This window comes from Hemitrygon akajei, chromosome 9, assembly GCF_048418815.1.
Source record: "Hemitrygon akajei chromosome 9, sHemAka1.3, whole genome shotgun sequence".
In the NCBI taxonomy this organism is placed as follows: domain Eukaryota; kingdom Metazoa; phylum Chordata; class Chondrichthyes; order Myliobatiformes; family Dasyatidae; genus Hemitrygon; species Hemitrygon akajei.
This window is the reverse complement of record NC_133132.1, coordinates 74,631,022-74,646,744: the sequence shown is the minus strand read 5'-3', so window position 1 is coordinate 74,646,744 and position 15,723 is coordinate 74,631,022. Positions and strand designations below refer to the sequence as shown.

The 15,723-nt window shown below is 38.4% G+C and overlaps 1 long non-coding RNA gene across 1 annotated transcript in view; it reads left to right on the top strand.

Moving 5' to 3' along the window:
- The window catches only part of LOC140733256 (uncharacterized), a 54,973-nt gene that overhangs the window by 4,829 nt on the left and 34,421 nt on the right, over window positions 1-15,723 (top strand). The gene's annotated exons all lie outside the window — the stretch shown is intronic.

The following is a 15,723-nucleotide window of genomic DNA, read 5'->3' as shown; positions in this document are numbered from 1 at the left end:
TTACGTTCTATCCATGTGTGTCTCACTCTATGGATGTCAGCCCCCTCCCCATCTCATGGTTTCTGAATTGTTTCACTGACCCTTCGAGCAGCGCTGCCCAGAAACCCTACAACAACCACAATTTAACCCTAACAATCACAGGTTAAGTTTAATTTACAAATTAACAATTAACCTACCCACATCTTTAGACAGTAGGAAGAAACTGGAGCGCCTGGAGAAAACCTACATATTCCACGGTGAGGATGTATAGAGGATGCTGGGATTGAACTCCAAAATGCAACACCCAGAGCTGTAATGCTAACCACTATATTACTGAGACATGCCAGAAGCTTTCTCTGCTTTTGGATGGTCATTTGTTCCTATCCGTTTCTCTATTATGGGTTTGTTAATTCCTGTCTATCTTCATTTTGTTGCCATCTGTGTCTGTATCTTTGTGTTTGTACTCTTTTGTGATATACCTGTTAGCTTGCCAGGTTGTGCACTGTTCCTAAATGCCTCTCAGCCTCTGGGTCTGCACTCTAAATCTTTGTGCCCCCTTATCAATGCTCTTTTCCTGACTGCTTGCCCTCTTTTCTCTCTGTCCAACTTAGTTTGTACTCTCCCCCTGCCACTGCACTCTGTTCTGTCTCTCTCTAGTTCTATATGCTCTTGCATTCTGTCTGTACAGATTATCAAAGTGGAACTTTCTGCCTGTTTGTAGGTTTGCATTTGTGTTGCTTGTGTTTTTGGGATTACTCGATGTTGTTCTCTGACGCCTTCCAACCCTGCCCCAACCCTTTGTCTATGTTTTGGTCGTTTTGCTGTCTATTTGCATCTGGGTTTGCAGTTTCTATTGGTTTGTCTTTAGATTTTCCCTCTGTTCCAACCTGTCTGACTCTATGTCTATCTATCCATGTTCTGTCCCTATTTTCTGGCTCTAGGTCTGTTTTGTATTTCTTTCTGTCTCTTTGTTTGTGGCTTTGCCTTCCATACCTGTCTGTCTGTCTCCAAGACCAAACTCTAATTTTGTGTGCCTGAAAGCCTCTGAGTGTACCCACTGATCATTTCTGTTCCGTTCATGCCTGATTCCATTTCTGGATCTGTCCTTTCCGTCTGACTTTTAGTCTGTGACTATGTGCCTCTCCTTTCTGTCTCTGGTCCTGTGCTGTGTATTTTTCTATCCCACTGCCCATGAGTTTGTGATTTGCTACGGTTTGTCTTTCTATGAGTTTGGACTGGAATATATTTCATTATTTGTTAATTTTTCTGTGATATTAATTATGTGTAGCATGTGAATTATATGTACTGTGTTGTGCACCAGCTTGCTGTCGATGCCCCTATCTCTAGGTTTCCACTTTTTCTACATTTTATTTTCATTTTTTTTCAATCCCCATGGATTTGCCATCTGTAGTGGTCTATCTTTTTGTCTTTGAATCTGCAATTTCTTCTTCTGGCTTTCTAGCTGTACTCTAATCCAGACCAACTTACTGTTTCTAGGTCCAAACTCTTCCCTTTTCTTTCTTTCTCTCTCTCTTTATATGCTGTTCTTATCTGTTTGACAAAGCATTTGAGCTCTTTTATTATTTTTCTATAGGTTTGCACTCTGTTCTAGTTTTTATCCCTATGTCCTTAGTCAGATCTATGCTCCTTTCCTGTTTCTTGCTATGAATTTGTGTTCTGTCTGTGCTACTCATCTCTCTATCCCCCCCCCCCCCCCCACCGCTCTGACTACCTGCCTCTGGTTTTGTGTTTCCTTTTTTCCTGCTTTCTGATTTTGGGACTGCACTCTGTTTCTTTCTATCTGTCTCTAGGCTTGCACTCTATCTCTGGCTGACTGCATATTCCCAGTTTGTGCTGTCTGAATGTCTTTTTCAGGGTCTGTGTTTGTCTTGTGTCTTGTTCTGCCATGCACAATTTTTTTCCCTGGGCTGGCTATGTGTTTTTACATTCTTACAGGCTAACCAAATTACTGGGGTTAACATGTTTTATTTGGTAAATGGAAAGCAAGTTAAATGTATCAAAAATATACAATTCTATTTATCACCCATAAACAAGATTTTACTGTTTAATGTCAGCTTTAAATTTAAGCATAATCTTAGTTGCAATTTAGTTGTAATCTCTGTTATGTCTTGGAGTTGGAGCCCAGCAGGACAATAAATGTTGAAAATCGGAAAGATGCTCCTTTTCAGCATCAGGAAGCTCCCTTTTGTGCTTACTTATGACCCACTGGACACCATTGTACTTAAGTAAAGGTTGCATCTGGTCTAGTGCAAGGATATATATGAACCACAATATTAAATCTAATCAAGATTTATAACTGTGGTTCAAATATTTCCTATTAGTTTCACCCAGTTGTGTAAAATTGAAAAACAATATCTATTTTTTAAATTAGGAACTATAAATGTTCATTAAAGTTACTTCAGAGGCAGTTAATACTGCACCAGACATCTTTATTCTTTATCATAAGGATTTATTTAGAGAATTTTATAATTAAACACAAATATTTGCATGTAGTTATGTTTTTATAATTTTCTAGAACAATTGATATTACTTTTAAACTTGAAGGACAGTGGACTAGAACTAGATATTTCATAAGTTTAATTCATATATGACCAGTGCAACAGATGGTTACAGAAGCTGTTACATCATAGTTAATGCAAAATACAAAATAAAGTGATTACAACACATTTTTCTTTCATCCTGGCATTGAAGCCTGGTGATCATTATGCACTCTTTTTGAACGATTAGGAATAGAAGGTGTTTGCTTTATTTTGAATTATTCTAGGAGGGGCTTAATTAAGTGTTTTATAAGTACTGCTATTATAGTGTTTTATACTTGAATATATCCAACAATAATATTCATTTTATTGCATGCTTTTTCTTTATGTCAATATATACACAGTTTTTGTTTCTTTACACCGATATAGGCATGTTTCTTTCAAGTCGTTACGTACAGCCAATATCGAAATTCAATAAGACATCGATTGCCATTTTTACATCAAACGAGAGCACAAATATCACATTGTTCGCTTTACTGTCCTGCTTGAAACTTATACTAAGCTCTAAAATGTGTTTGAAATCAAAATGAAATCACGGCAGGAAAATAAAATACTAAATAATGACATTGATGTTTTGACGTGTTGGGCACGTGTAAAAAGCTCACTCAAGCTTAACATTAAATTCTGATGTTATCAGACCTGCAGCCAAGTGGAAAATTTCAAATGCATTACACCGACTCAACTGAAAGTGAACTCAACTTTTTTCAACAAGTGTTTTTTCACTGTATACTGTTTAATCAGCCAAGCACATTTATAATCCACTCAACCTCCGCTTTAACACATACTGCATAATCAGTAGATTTTCAGATGCTATAACCTGAATTCAACTGACTATAGAGACACAAAATATACTGAGTTTATTTACCACTTGATACTCTCATCTTTACAAATGCTGCCTTACATTTTAATTTGATTCTACTTCATTCTGATCCCTTATCACCTCCCCACCCGCCACCACCAGAATGTTGATCTGCTGTTGTGCTTTATTATAAAATATGCAGCGCAAGTTTCTGTTCACAGATCGAAACAATTATCGAAAATGCGTGGAATGTAAAAACGATACGTTTCAGTACATTCTCCTCAGTGCGGGAACTTGCTTGCTGCGGTCCAATCACCGCAACACTGCATTCAGATTGTTGGCATTTTACACTGTAAGCTTAAAATGTCTCGTCCAATTTTCTAACATATGAGGGCGAGCGTTTACCTTCCGTTTGCTACAGCCTTGAATTGAAACAAAATGTGTTTGCCGAACATTATTTGGCAGGAGCTGAGAGGATCATCCGAAATCACTTTCGCGTCAATGCGTTGTTAGTCACGTTGAAGACTATTTTTGGTTAACCTTAGCCACAAATAGTGGCCCCTCAAGATCAATTACACTCAAAGTATTGGAAATCAGGCAAGATAATTAAAGTACCGAGACCAGAAAAGAGTAGGAATTAAGGGTTCATCTTCTGTCTTGGGAGGCTAACTACTGTGGTGGGGCCTTGTAGGGAGTGGTTCAGTTGTTCATAATCCATACGAACGATTTGTATAAATTAATCAAATGTTATATATCCAAGCTTGCTGACGATGAGAGGGTGGCAGGTCAGGAGGAGTAAAGAGGATTCGGGAGGATGATGACCCGCTAAGTGAATGGACGAGGACCTGGCAGTGGCAATATAATGTGGAAAATGTGAAGCCATTCGCTGGTAGAAAAAAAGAAATGAAAGGTGTATAACTTTATAAATGGTGAGGGACTGAAAGATGCTGGTGTTGAGAGGAGATTGGGTACCCTGTTATTCGAAAGTTTACGTGCAGATAAGTCAGCCCATATGTGAACCTTCCATATGTGAAAAGGCATTAAATTCCAATTTTAAAGGGTTTGGTTGAAACCACGCCTGGAACATTGTATCCAGGTCTCCTCCTTACTTAACGAAGGGAATGTTTGTAACAAAAAGAGTACAATGAACGTTAACCATATTGATTCCTTGGATACGGAAGTGGGCGTTGCCCTATGACTGGAGATTAAATAGACCGGGCCTCTAGAGTTTAGAAGAATGACAGGTGATTTCACTGAAACATTTTTTTACAGGTTTTGATAGGGTAGCTCTAAGGAATATGTATCCCTTAGCTCAGATGTCTAGAGCCAGGAGTTACAGAATCAAATTAAGGCGTCAGTTATTCGAGACATATGAACAAAAATCTTTATTCAGAAGCGAAGCCGTAGTGTCGTGGAGCTCATCGCAGAGTACATATAGGACAGAGAGTGATCATTTCTGGATATGAACTTAATAAAGAGAAATGGAGTTACTGAGAAAATATCACCTAAGATTTTACTGAGCACACACGATGGCCCATATAGTCTACGACTGCGCTTAAGTCTTATTTTCCTATCTTATTAAAATGTCAATAGAGGCATCGAATCAAAGAAATTAAACAATATTCAATAGTTCTATGGTGGGAGATTGTCATTCAGCCACGACTACACTGCTGTATTTTTGACCATGGGCACATCATTCCTTAATGGTCACTCAATAGCAATCCAAAAATAAGTTTCGGCGGGATGTTTGATCCAAGGTTGGGGGACCGGGTTTCGAGACCGCAACCCGATGCGGCCTCCCTTACGTCGGTGAGAGCTGAAGTAAAGTGGGAGACCGCTTCGTCGAGCTCCTTCGCTCCGCCCGCCTCAAAAGGCGCGTTTTCCCGGTGGTCGTCCATTTCAATTCGACTTCCCATTCATTTCGATATGTCGGTCCATGGCCCTTTCTACTGCCACGATGAGGCCACTCTCAGGTTGGAGGAGCAACACCTCATATCTCCAATTCAATGGAATGAACATCGATTTATCTAACTTCCGGTAATTTCTCCCCCTCTTCTTTTGTTTCCATTCTGTTTTCCTTCCCATCCATTCTCTTCTCCTCACCTGCCCACCATCACCCTCTGAGGCCTCTCCTCCTTTCCCTTCTTTCATGGTCCTCCTATCAGATTCCTTCCTCAGACCTTTACCTCTTCCTTCCCCTCTTCATTCACCCTGCCTACCTCACGTGGTCTCACCTAACGCTGCCATCGTGTACACCTCTCCCACCTTTTTATTTTGGCTTCTCCTCCCGTCCTTTCTAGTCCTAATGAAAGACCTCGACCCGAAACCTCAGTTGATTATTCCCCTCCATCGATGCCGCCTGACTGTGCGAATGGGTCAAGATGTTCAGCATCTATAGAATCTCTTGTGTTTAAAACTCCTAAATGTTGGTATCCACACTTTTTGTTTAGTGTATCTGAGTACAGTTCCATTAAAACTAGTGTTGCAGTTGAAATAGGGAATATCAGAGGGCTCATCTCAGGTGGCAAAATGGTTTACTGCTTTAGTTTGTATAATCTAAAAGGCAAAGTTTATAGAAGGTGTCATATTTGCATACCGTATATTTTATTTATAACTGTCAGGGTGAGTGAAATTATGTCCTTCAACTGAACAGTGGCTATCTGATGCTTTTGAGATAGGTTCTATAATACAACGGCTAGTCTTACAAAGGGTGTTATCTTTACGTCCTTAGTCATTTATTTACAACACTGATAATAACCCTTGTAAGTTTAATGTATAAGCAGTTAGGAACGGGAAGAAACGAATAATCTCCTGAGCCTAAACATGGGTAAAATGTATGACTTAAGATGTTTATAATTATAACAGCCCTCTCCCCCCGCTGATAATTATTAGTGCCAGTTTCAAGAGATACTTTCAGGTTTGGTTCTATTAATGCCGAACGACGGTGGAAGCTGGAGAAACTAGCACTGTCAGCAGCTGCTATCGGATAAGGAATCTTGATGGGTTGATGTACTGCAACAACTCACCAAGACTCCATGGAGAGCACCTTCCATACCCACGACCTCTACCAGCTAGAGTAGAGGTCGAAAGCTTGGGAGCAAGCCAGACACTGCCTGGGCGGGGAGCAGGAGAGCGCTGTTTTTCGAGGTTTTTTAGAGCACGTGAATTGGTTAATTGCTGTTTAACGAGAATCATTAATCGTTTATTTTCCTTGTTAAGTTTATTTTGATCGGCTCTCGGGACTCCATGTTACTTATATTATTTAAGCGGTTGCTCTGTTAGCATTCTTGTGGGGTCTTCGTTTTGAGATTGTTTAGCTGTATAGTCGAGCCACTGACGGTCTGTTGAAATTCACATTTATGGACTCCAGTAGCCGTCTCTACACGGCAGTCCGTCTTTCCTCCGCACTTGCGTTCCGACATTGCCAGCGCACATCGCGACCTGAAATCGTCATTTCATCGTCCCTGGGTAAAGTTCAGCAACTCCCTGCCTAAAAACATTGTGGGCACATCTACCCTTCAATGACAGTGGTTCAAGAAGGCAGTTCACCACCACAAGGCGAATAAGGATTGGCTCGGCCGCTATCCCTTGATTGGATGTATAAACTGAAGTCCATGTGGCGAAAGGTCAGTACCTACTACAATGCAGGCGTTATGAAACCACTTGCCTGCAGGTCCTTCCGATAGGGTAGGAGTAGGATGGGCCTTATTGATTGCATTGATTTAAACATACTATTTTAAATGTAGTAGAGTTCTACCATTTGGGAACCTGGTTAATTAAGTAAAGGGTTATTTTCTGTCCTAAATATGTCTTTAGTCTGTGGTTAATTTCATCCCTCGCGAAATATGAAGTTTCAGTAACAGTACACTTGGATGGACGCACACAAACGGTGTGTAAACGTTACGCGTCTGTTCCATGCACGCAATCCATGAAGCAGGAGAACTGAAGCAGTTGTCACATCGAATTAATTGCTTTGATTAGCTGGATGAATATTACAGGGGAAAAGAGGCGGGGGGAGTTGGGATGGAATTACGACTACTATGCATATTCGGAAAATAAAATGAGCATTTTGCGATATGTTCTGGCTGCCTTTGTCTAGGAGGGAAATATTTAAAATTGAAAATATCTTTGAATGGTTTTCGGTTTCCATTTAAAATTCTTTTCCACTTTAGGGAATGCGCGCTGTCCCGTCCCGCTACTCGCACTCGCGTTCATAGGTTTGATTTCAGGATGCGCGGATGATCTTGTACGGTGGTGGTTCCGAGCGCCAAATCCTTTCAGCTGTACGCATGGGTGCATTACTAAACCTTGAGGAAGCATTTCCTTTTCATTTTCTTTTATAGAGGGGAAAGAGAAGGAAGGTGATTGAATGTGATTTGACAGTAATTATATCATACGGGAAACAACACTGCGCGTCACTGCTAAAATGGTAGTCAAATGCACGGAGTTTAACATACAAATGATTTAAAAATGATATTAAATATTATCTAGTGTTTTATGTGGGAGCTTGTTGTGTATGTTACGAAGGTAACCAAGTGGTATTAATGTGCTTAAACAATAAATGAAATGTGCCTGTTATTGTTCCCTTTATACTTCCTTCAGATATAATGGGGAATAAGTCCGGCCTGGCAATTCTTAATGAGTGAGAGTAAAAGGAGATGTCTGTGAATTCATTACAAATTTCTTGAATACACATCATTAAAACTTCCATCCATTTAGTCCGATTTGTTATTTGGAACGGAAGCTCACCTAGGAGTTTAAATGCCACCAGGTTTTAAAAGCACCAAGGAAACTGCGTCAACAGTATTTTCTATTAAGCAATGACATATTATCAAACACGAAATATTGCTCGGGGATATACAGGACAATTTGGATTCGTTGAACATACTGGGAGTATTAAATAGAATTAAATATAGAACTGGGAAAAAGTAATAGCCAATTTACTTTGCCATTTTTAGTCCGCAAAATCTCATCAATTCATGGCGAAGTTCCCATTGTCATTTGCGCCCCTCTCCTAAGGTCTAAAAATTTAAATGCCTCGCGTGAACCTGCCCATTGGGCGGTATGGATGATAAGATTTGCTACGTCAATGCAAATAAATCCGGATGTTGCCATTTGCTACCGGTAACCGTTAGCCACTAACAAAACTTTGAAGTATCATTCCAATAATCAATACATTATTTTTAAACAATTTAAAATTAAACATTTCCTATGCAAATCTGTTTATTTCTCTCTTGTACCTACTCTTGTGCTTTTTTTTGTCACTACTTAGTACTTAATTTGGCTTCAATGGATTCAGTTTTCTCTGTGCTCTAAGCCTGCATTTAACAATTGATGTCGCTCTTTATTCCATCTAAGACCCACTGTTGACTTTCATCATCAACCAACATTTCCAGAAGCCTGCCATGCTAAAATTACACATTCAAGTTTGGTAAAATATCCACTTCATAGTGATCATCAAAATATACTCAACTAGAGTTTTTTTGCATTTGGGTGAATGTAATTAATGCAAACTCCCAAACCCAATGTTGGAGGATAATTAGCTTCCAATATAGCTTTGTAAACCCTTTGGTGATTAATGAATCTTATGCAAGATCCTTAGTCTCTGGAAGTGTAGAGCATGCTCACTGGTGATACTTCTTGAATTCAAGACCTTGTTGACCTCTTAAATGAATGTAAAGATCAATGGCATAAATCAGAAGGGTGGGGCAATACTTTGGACAGTCTTGCCAAAATTTGTGGCTTAAAATTTATTGCATCACCAAGACATACCATTTGTACATACAGTACATGTCATAGAAGCAAGGGTATCTACAAATCACAGATACAGTAGTGCTTTCAGTCCTGAAGTTGAAAGGGTGTTTTATTAATATATAGCTAATATTTTTGATACAGATACATCAGTTGAATGAAAAACTTATGAACATAACTAGACAACTGCTATTCAGCTTGTCATTGATCGTTAATGCTCACACTTGAAATATTCCTCACAGCACATAATTTGGAACAAGGTTACAAACTCATCCCAAATTATTCTTGAAGGATTTTCTGAGCTTTGTTAATCCTGTATTAATAGATTTGAAAATCTTAGCCTCTACGTGTTTTCAACTTCAACAGCTTAAATTGATGTAGTGTCTGTAATGTAGATAAGCACTTCAATTTAAATAAATAGGTGCTTAGCCCAAGACAGACATAGTAGGTGTTGAATTTTCAGACCATCAACATAGGAGCAGAATTGGACTATTTGGCCCATTGAGTCTGTTCCGCCATTTGATCATGGCTGATTTATTGACCCTCCCAACCCCATTCTTCTGCCATCCCCATAACCCTTGATGCCTTTACTAATCAGAAACCCATCAAACTCCGTTTTAAGTATACCCAAAGACTTGGCCTCCACAGCTGTCTGTAGTAATGAATTCCACAGATTCACTACCCTCCAGCTCAGAAATTCTTTCTCGTCCCTGTTCTAAAGGGACCTACTTCTATTCTGAGGCCATGCCCTGTAGTCCTAGACAGTCCCACCATTTCCACTAATGGAAGAATCCTCTATAAACTACTTACTCAAAACCATTCAATATTCAGAAGGTTTCAAAACAATATCTCTTCTCTTTCCCCCCCCCCCCCCCCTCTAAATTCCAGTGAGTACAGACCCGGGGCCATCAAATGCCTCTTGTACATTCCACACAAACCTGACATGATTTTAAATTTGCATGTGCAACAGGGTAATCAAAAAGGAAGAAACTGCTAATACAGGAAGGTGGGTTTTAAGGAAAGAGAATTAACGTAATGAAAGAATATTGCTGATCATAAACAAGAGATTCTGCAGATGCTGGAAATCCAGAGTAACACACAAAATGCTGGAGGAACTCAGTGGGTCAGGCAGCATTTATGAGAATGATAAAAAGGTTGATGTTCTGGGCTAAGACCTTCAGGACTGGAATGGAAGGGGAAAGAAATAATCTGACTAGAGTGGAGTATGAGAGAAACAGAAGAAGAAAGGACACCATTAACAGGTTTTTCTTAACACTGTTTTTGAGCTCTTGTTTTTCAAAAATTGGCTATCACAGGTACTGCAGAGGTATAGACAGTGGTTATCCAGAAGGCATCTTTCTTTCTTTCTTCTCCCTTTCCCCAATGTTCTCATTCTCCTTCCCCTAAGGCTTCGAATCCTAAGAGACACATTTCATTGCTGATGGTAAGTGTTGCCTCTCACAATAGTGGGGTAGTGCTACAGGCAATAGACTCTTAGATTCTCACAACTCTGTCCAGCCAGTGGAATTAGGGCCTTGAAGCTTCCACAGAAGAATCAATAATTCCACACAGACCTGACAACTTTTACTTATGTAAATATACGTGAGCTCAAGCTTGTGAAACATTAAGTGAATTTAATGCAGGGATTATATCACCCCTATGAAATTAAGGAGGAGGAAATTAATTCACACCTGCATGTCCTTCTATTGAAAAATGGGAGGCCAATGACCGAACATCACAGAAACATTGTCCATCCCTTTGGTGCCCTCAATTGGATATTCTAGAATATTACACCAGGGGAATTGTAAATGGATGACCAGTCTATCAGCCTCGAACAGGCCCTAAATGTGAAGAGAAGTCATACCACTTACTGAAGGGTTCCCAGTTATAAAATTAGATTTAAAAATGTGTGATTTGAGTAGTATCTTTATTCAACAATATGCATCATGCCCAAAAGTATCCAAACCAACCAGCATATTTTAGTTTGCTTCTCAAGGTTCATATAAATTCTAGAGCCCACAGATAGGCCACCTGAACCTGTCAGCAATCCCCTTCCCTTAAACCACCAGAAAGCTCAATGCGGGTGCTTGTCAACTTCCCACCATTCTAGAAATGGAGAGCTGCAGAAAGGCAACCATTTGTTAGCGATAAGGATATTTAATGATGGCAGTCTTAAATTTGGTCCAGGCTTCATGCTGGTAGCAGCCTCTCTGTGCCCACATTTAAAAGGGTTGTAACAAATATCTGATATGATGCCTTAAATTTATATCCCCATACAAAATTGAAAATGTCCCTCTATTTCATTATGATCATTTACCAAAATATCTACACAATGTTATAAATAGATAAGACGTATTTATTGTCTGATGCATTGGCCGATCTGGTTAACATTAAATATAGAAAGAAGTTGCCAGTTAAAGCATAGGCATGTGTTTGGAAAATGTTTTTTATTAAAAAGTAGTTAGCTTGTGATGATGAAGCAGGATTGTGAGTTCTTCTAAAGAAGGGTTTGCTTAATAAATTGGGTCAACCGATTGGATACAGACAATTAACAAAGCCTCACGGTATGTTTGTTTAAAGATCTCACATTTCGTGGGAAAACGCTGAGATGGATTCCTGTTGAAGACTGCACTTCAATGTAGGGGGTTGCATCTCCCTCTGATGGACATCAACCAGTGCAAACTGAACCCAGGCAGAGAAAAAGTACAGCAGTCAGTGTGCACATAATATAATCACAGACACCAATATAATAAAATATAAGTAATCTATGTTTTGTGATAAATCAATTTTGGCCAGAATGTGAGGAAGAGCTATTTTTTTTTTAGAATAATGCTACTAAACCTATTGCCTCCTGTGTCAGTCCAGAGTGGGGCTGACTGAGGTAAAATGATGATTGAAACGTGATTATTCCTTTAGCAGCTTCTACATCAGATGACTTGAAAGAATCTTCTTGGTTATCAAAGCACAAAATTAGGATCTGAACAGATAATGTGCTTCTTATTACTTCAGCTTTAGCTCTCTGAGAATAATTTCCTTTTAACATCAAAGCTTGTGCTAGAATTTCTATACCCAGTGAAAATAAATGCATTGAGGATATATAAACAATTTGTTGGATGGTGTTGTAAATTTAGAAATGTACTGAAGATCTGTATAATACATGACTTCAGAATGGAATCAGGATTTGAATCATTTATCACTGAGATACATAGTGTTGTCTTGCAACATCAGTGTAATGCAAATGTAATAATTACTATAAATTACAAAAAATAAATAGTGCAAAGAGGAATAGCAAGGTAGTGTTCATGGGTCCGTGTATTATTCATATTTAATACTGACTATATAGAATATTTTTTCCATTATTTTTTAATATAAATATTTCTTCTAAAGAGCAGCAGAAAAGATCTGACTTTGGGAAGCATTATGAAAACACCAACTCCAATACAATGTTGGGAGGTAAATAATTATGTTGAAAATGGCACGGTTTAACAAAAGAATAGCATTGCCAGCAAAGTTAGGATTTATTTATATCTTAAGTAAAGATTTTCTTACTTTTGTGACTGATCTTTGCCACGTTTTCCAAAAAAGTTTTACCACACAGTAGAGATTTAAAATTTCTTATTTTAATTTAACATTATGTTTAATGGCCAATTTGCATTAAAGTATAATGAGATGGATCAACAAATGACAAGACATGCTTGCTTCAAAATGTACTTCATTTCTAAAAATGTAGCCAAGGCAAATACATGCTTGACGGAGCTTTTTAGAAAAGCATATAATTTAGATAATGGTAGTAGAATCATTTCAAGCATGTATAAGGGGTTGTCAAATCTTAAAACACATTTGACTTCATACATTAAAACAAAATGGGAGAAGGAAGGAGGGATAATTATATCTGAGGAAGAATGGACAATAATATAGAGGTATCAATGGAAGTGTACCAGTTCACAGAAATGGAGGGAGTTTGGATGGAAAAACTTGATAAGATATTTTATTACACCCTCTCAGAAATCCCATTATAATAGTAACCTCCCTGTTTGCTGGAGAAATTGTGGAAATCAAAATGCAAATCATTATCATTTTTTGGGACTGCCCCGTTATCAAAAACTATTGGAGGGGGATACACAATGCCCTACAAGACATCTTTAAATGTGAAATACCCTTGGAGAGTAAAACCATATATTTTGGATATATACCTCAAGACTGGTTGAAAAGAGATAAATATTTTATGAATATACTGTTGGTGGCTGGTAAAAAGACTCTTACTAGGAAATGGTTATCACAGGAGAGCCCAACTTTAAATACATGGATGGAAATTACAATGGACATTTGCAAAATGGAGAAGATAACAGCATCTGTTAATCATAAGCTGGAACAATTTGATTCATACTGGGGGAAAAATGGTTTAACCTCATAGGCCTGATTTTATTCTCACAAATCAATGAAACTGTTGTTTTAAAAAAAAATCACTCCCTACTTGTACATAGTTCTTTCCTTTTGCTTGTTTTTTCTTTCCACTCTTTACTATAAGTGTATACCTCAGATAAATACTTCATGGAGATTTTTTGATATATATGATTATGATATATATGTACAATGTCTGAAATACATCTTATGGAAATGTTTGAACTTCAATAAAAAAAAACAAAAAAACAAAATTCAAAAAAATGTACTTCATTTCTATAAACTCGTGGCTTCAGAACATTTCATTAATATAGTCTACAAATATCACTAGGAATAATGTAGAAATATGGAAGCCAATATTTACCATATTATTTTTATAATTTGTCCAAGAAAAATTTTAACATGGCTGGCACATGTTTTCAAATTTTAGAGACACTGGTTATTTTCTACCAGTGAGTTGGTATTGGCGTGGGCAAAGTATGTCAAGAAATAGTCTAAAGTTAAATATTGGCAATGAAGCCAATAGACTGTTCAAGTATCAATTTTAAGTTATTTTTTTCTCCTGATACAAGTTATTTCCTGGAACTGACTTTTGAACACTTCTGCACTCTTTTCCTCAGCTAATAAAGTGACATTTCATCAGACTTGTTGTTTAGAGTTAGATGGTTTTGACCAAGTTTTGTACTAATATTTACAGTGAATCTTTATAGGCCTGTACTTTCAGGTTAATGGTAATCCCTCAATTTCAAAGCACTCAATTTATTTGATATCATACAGCAACCTTAACTTGAAGTAGGAGTCAAGGAGCGGAATGACCCCTGCTTGTACTGATGAGCCCTTCTCTGATACTGACTAGCAGCATCTGGCTGCATTAGTTAACCCTCCCAGCTCCTAGAAAGCTGCTGTTTTCCACCCATTTCTGTTAAGAAATTGAGAACTAACCTCTATTCTAGGAAGCTAAAACTCCTAAGGCTTCAAATCCTGTACTTTGCTATGTGTTAAAATTGATCTCTCACACTTGGTGGCCACTTACCTGATAAGATGATCACTGTGTTTGTGTCTTCTGCTGCTGTAGCCTACTCACTTCAAGCTTCAATGTATTGTACATTCAGAGATGCTCTTCTGCACACCACTGTTGTAATGTGTGGTTATTTGAATTATTGTAGCCTTCTTGTCAGCTTCAACCAGTCATCTCTGCCCTCTCTTGTTAACAAGGTGTTTTTGCCCACAGAACTGTTGTTCACTAGATGTTCATTTTTCATTATCACACTGTTCTCTGTAAATTCTAGAGACTTGTGTGTGTGAAAATCCCAGGAGATCATCAGTTTCTGAGATGCTGAATCTGTCCTGTTGGGCACCAGCAATCATGCCACGGTCAAAGTCTTAGATCACATCTCTTTCCCATTCTGATGTTTGGTCTGAACAAAACTGAACCTCTGGCTGCCACATGATTGGCTGATTAGATATTTGTATGAACAAGCAGGTGTACTGATGTACCTAATAAAATAGCCAATGAGTGTATATTTAATGAAATCACATCATGTAACATCCATTAATATCTATTATTTACAGAGCTAGAAAAGCCAACCTTCAGTATCAATAATCTTTTTGCATAATTACCTTTCATGTTACAAAATGTTAAGTTTTCAAGTCTGCTTTCCATCCTGTAGAGACAGTGTAGGATACAACATCACATTAGTATCAGTTACATGCAGGGCTCTACAAAGCTTCTGGCACGTGCAGTTTAATGTTTGGACTGACAATACATATGAAGCCCTAAACTTGCCTCGAGTTGCAGCACACTAATAAATAATGGTTGCTGAATGAGAGGATCATTGATAAAGGCTGGCTCCTTTTTATTTGAGAAAGATCCAGCTCGGTAACAGGCCCTCTGGTGCAACGAGGCTGCACCACCCGATTACACACGTGACCAATTAACCAACTAACCTGTATGTCTTTCGGACGTGGGAGGAAACCGAGAACCTGGAGGATCATGTGGAGAATGTACAAACTACTTACAGACATCAGTAGAATTGAACCCAGCTTGCTGGCACTGTATTAGCATTTTGCTAACTGCTATGCTACCATATTGTTATCTCTTTGATAACTTGTATTTCACTTTTAGTATTGGTGGTATAGAAAGGTCAGGAATTAGTCTGTGTGTCCGTGGAGAGTGTTCTGACAGGCTGCATTACTGTCTGGTATGGGTGGTGGGGGGAGGTTTGGGGTGGAGCT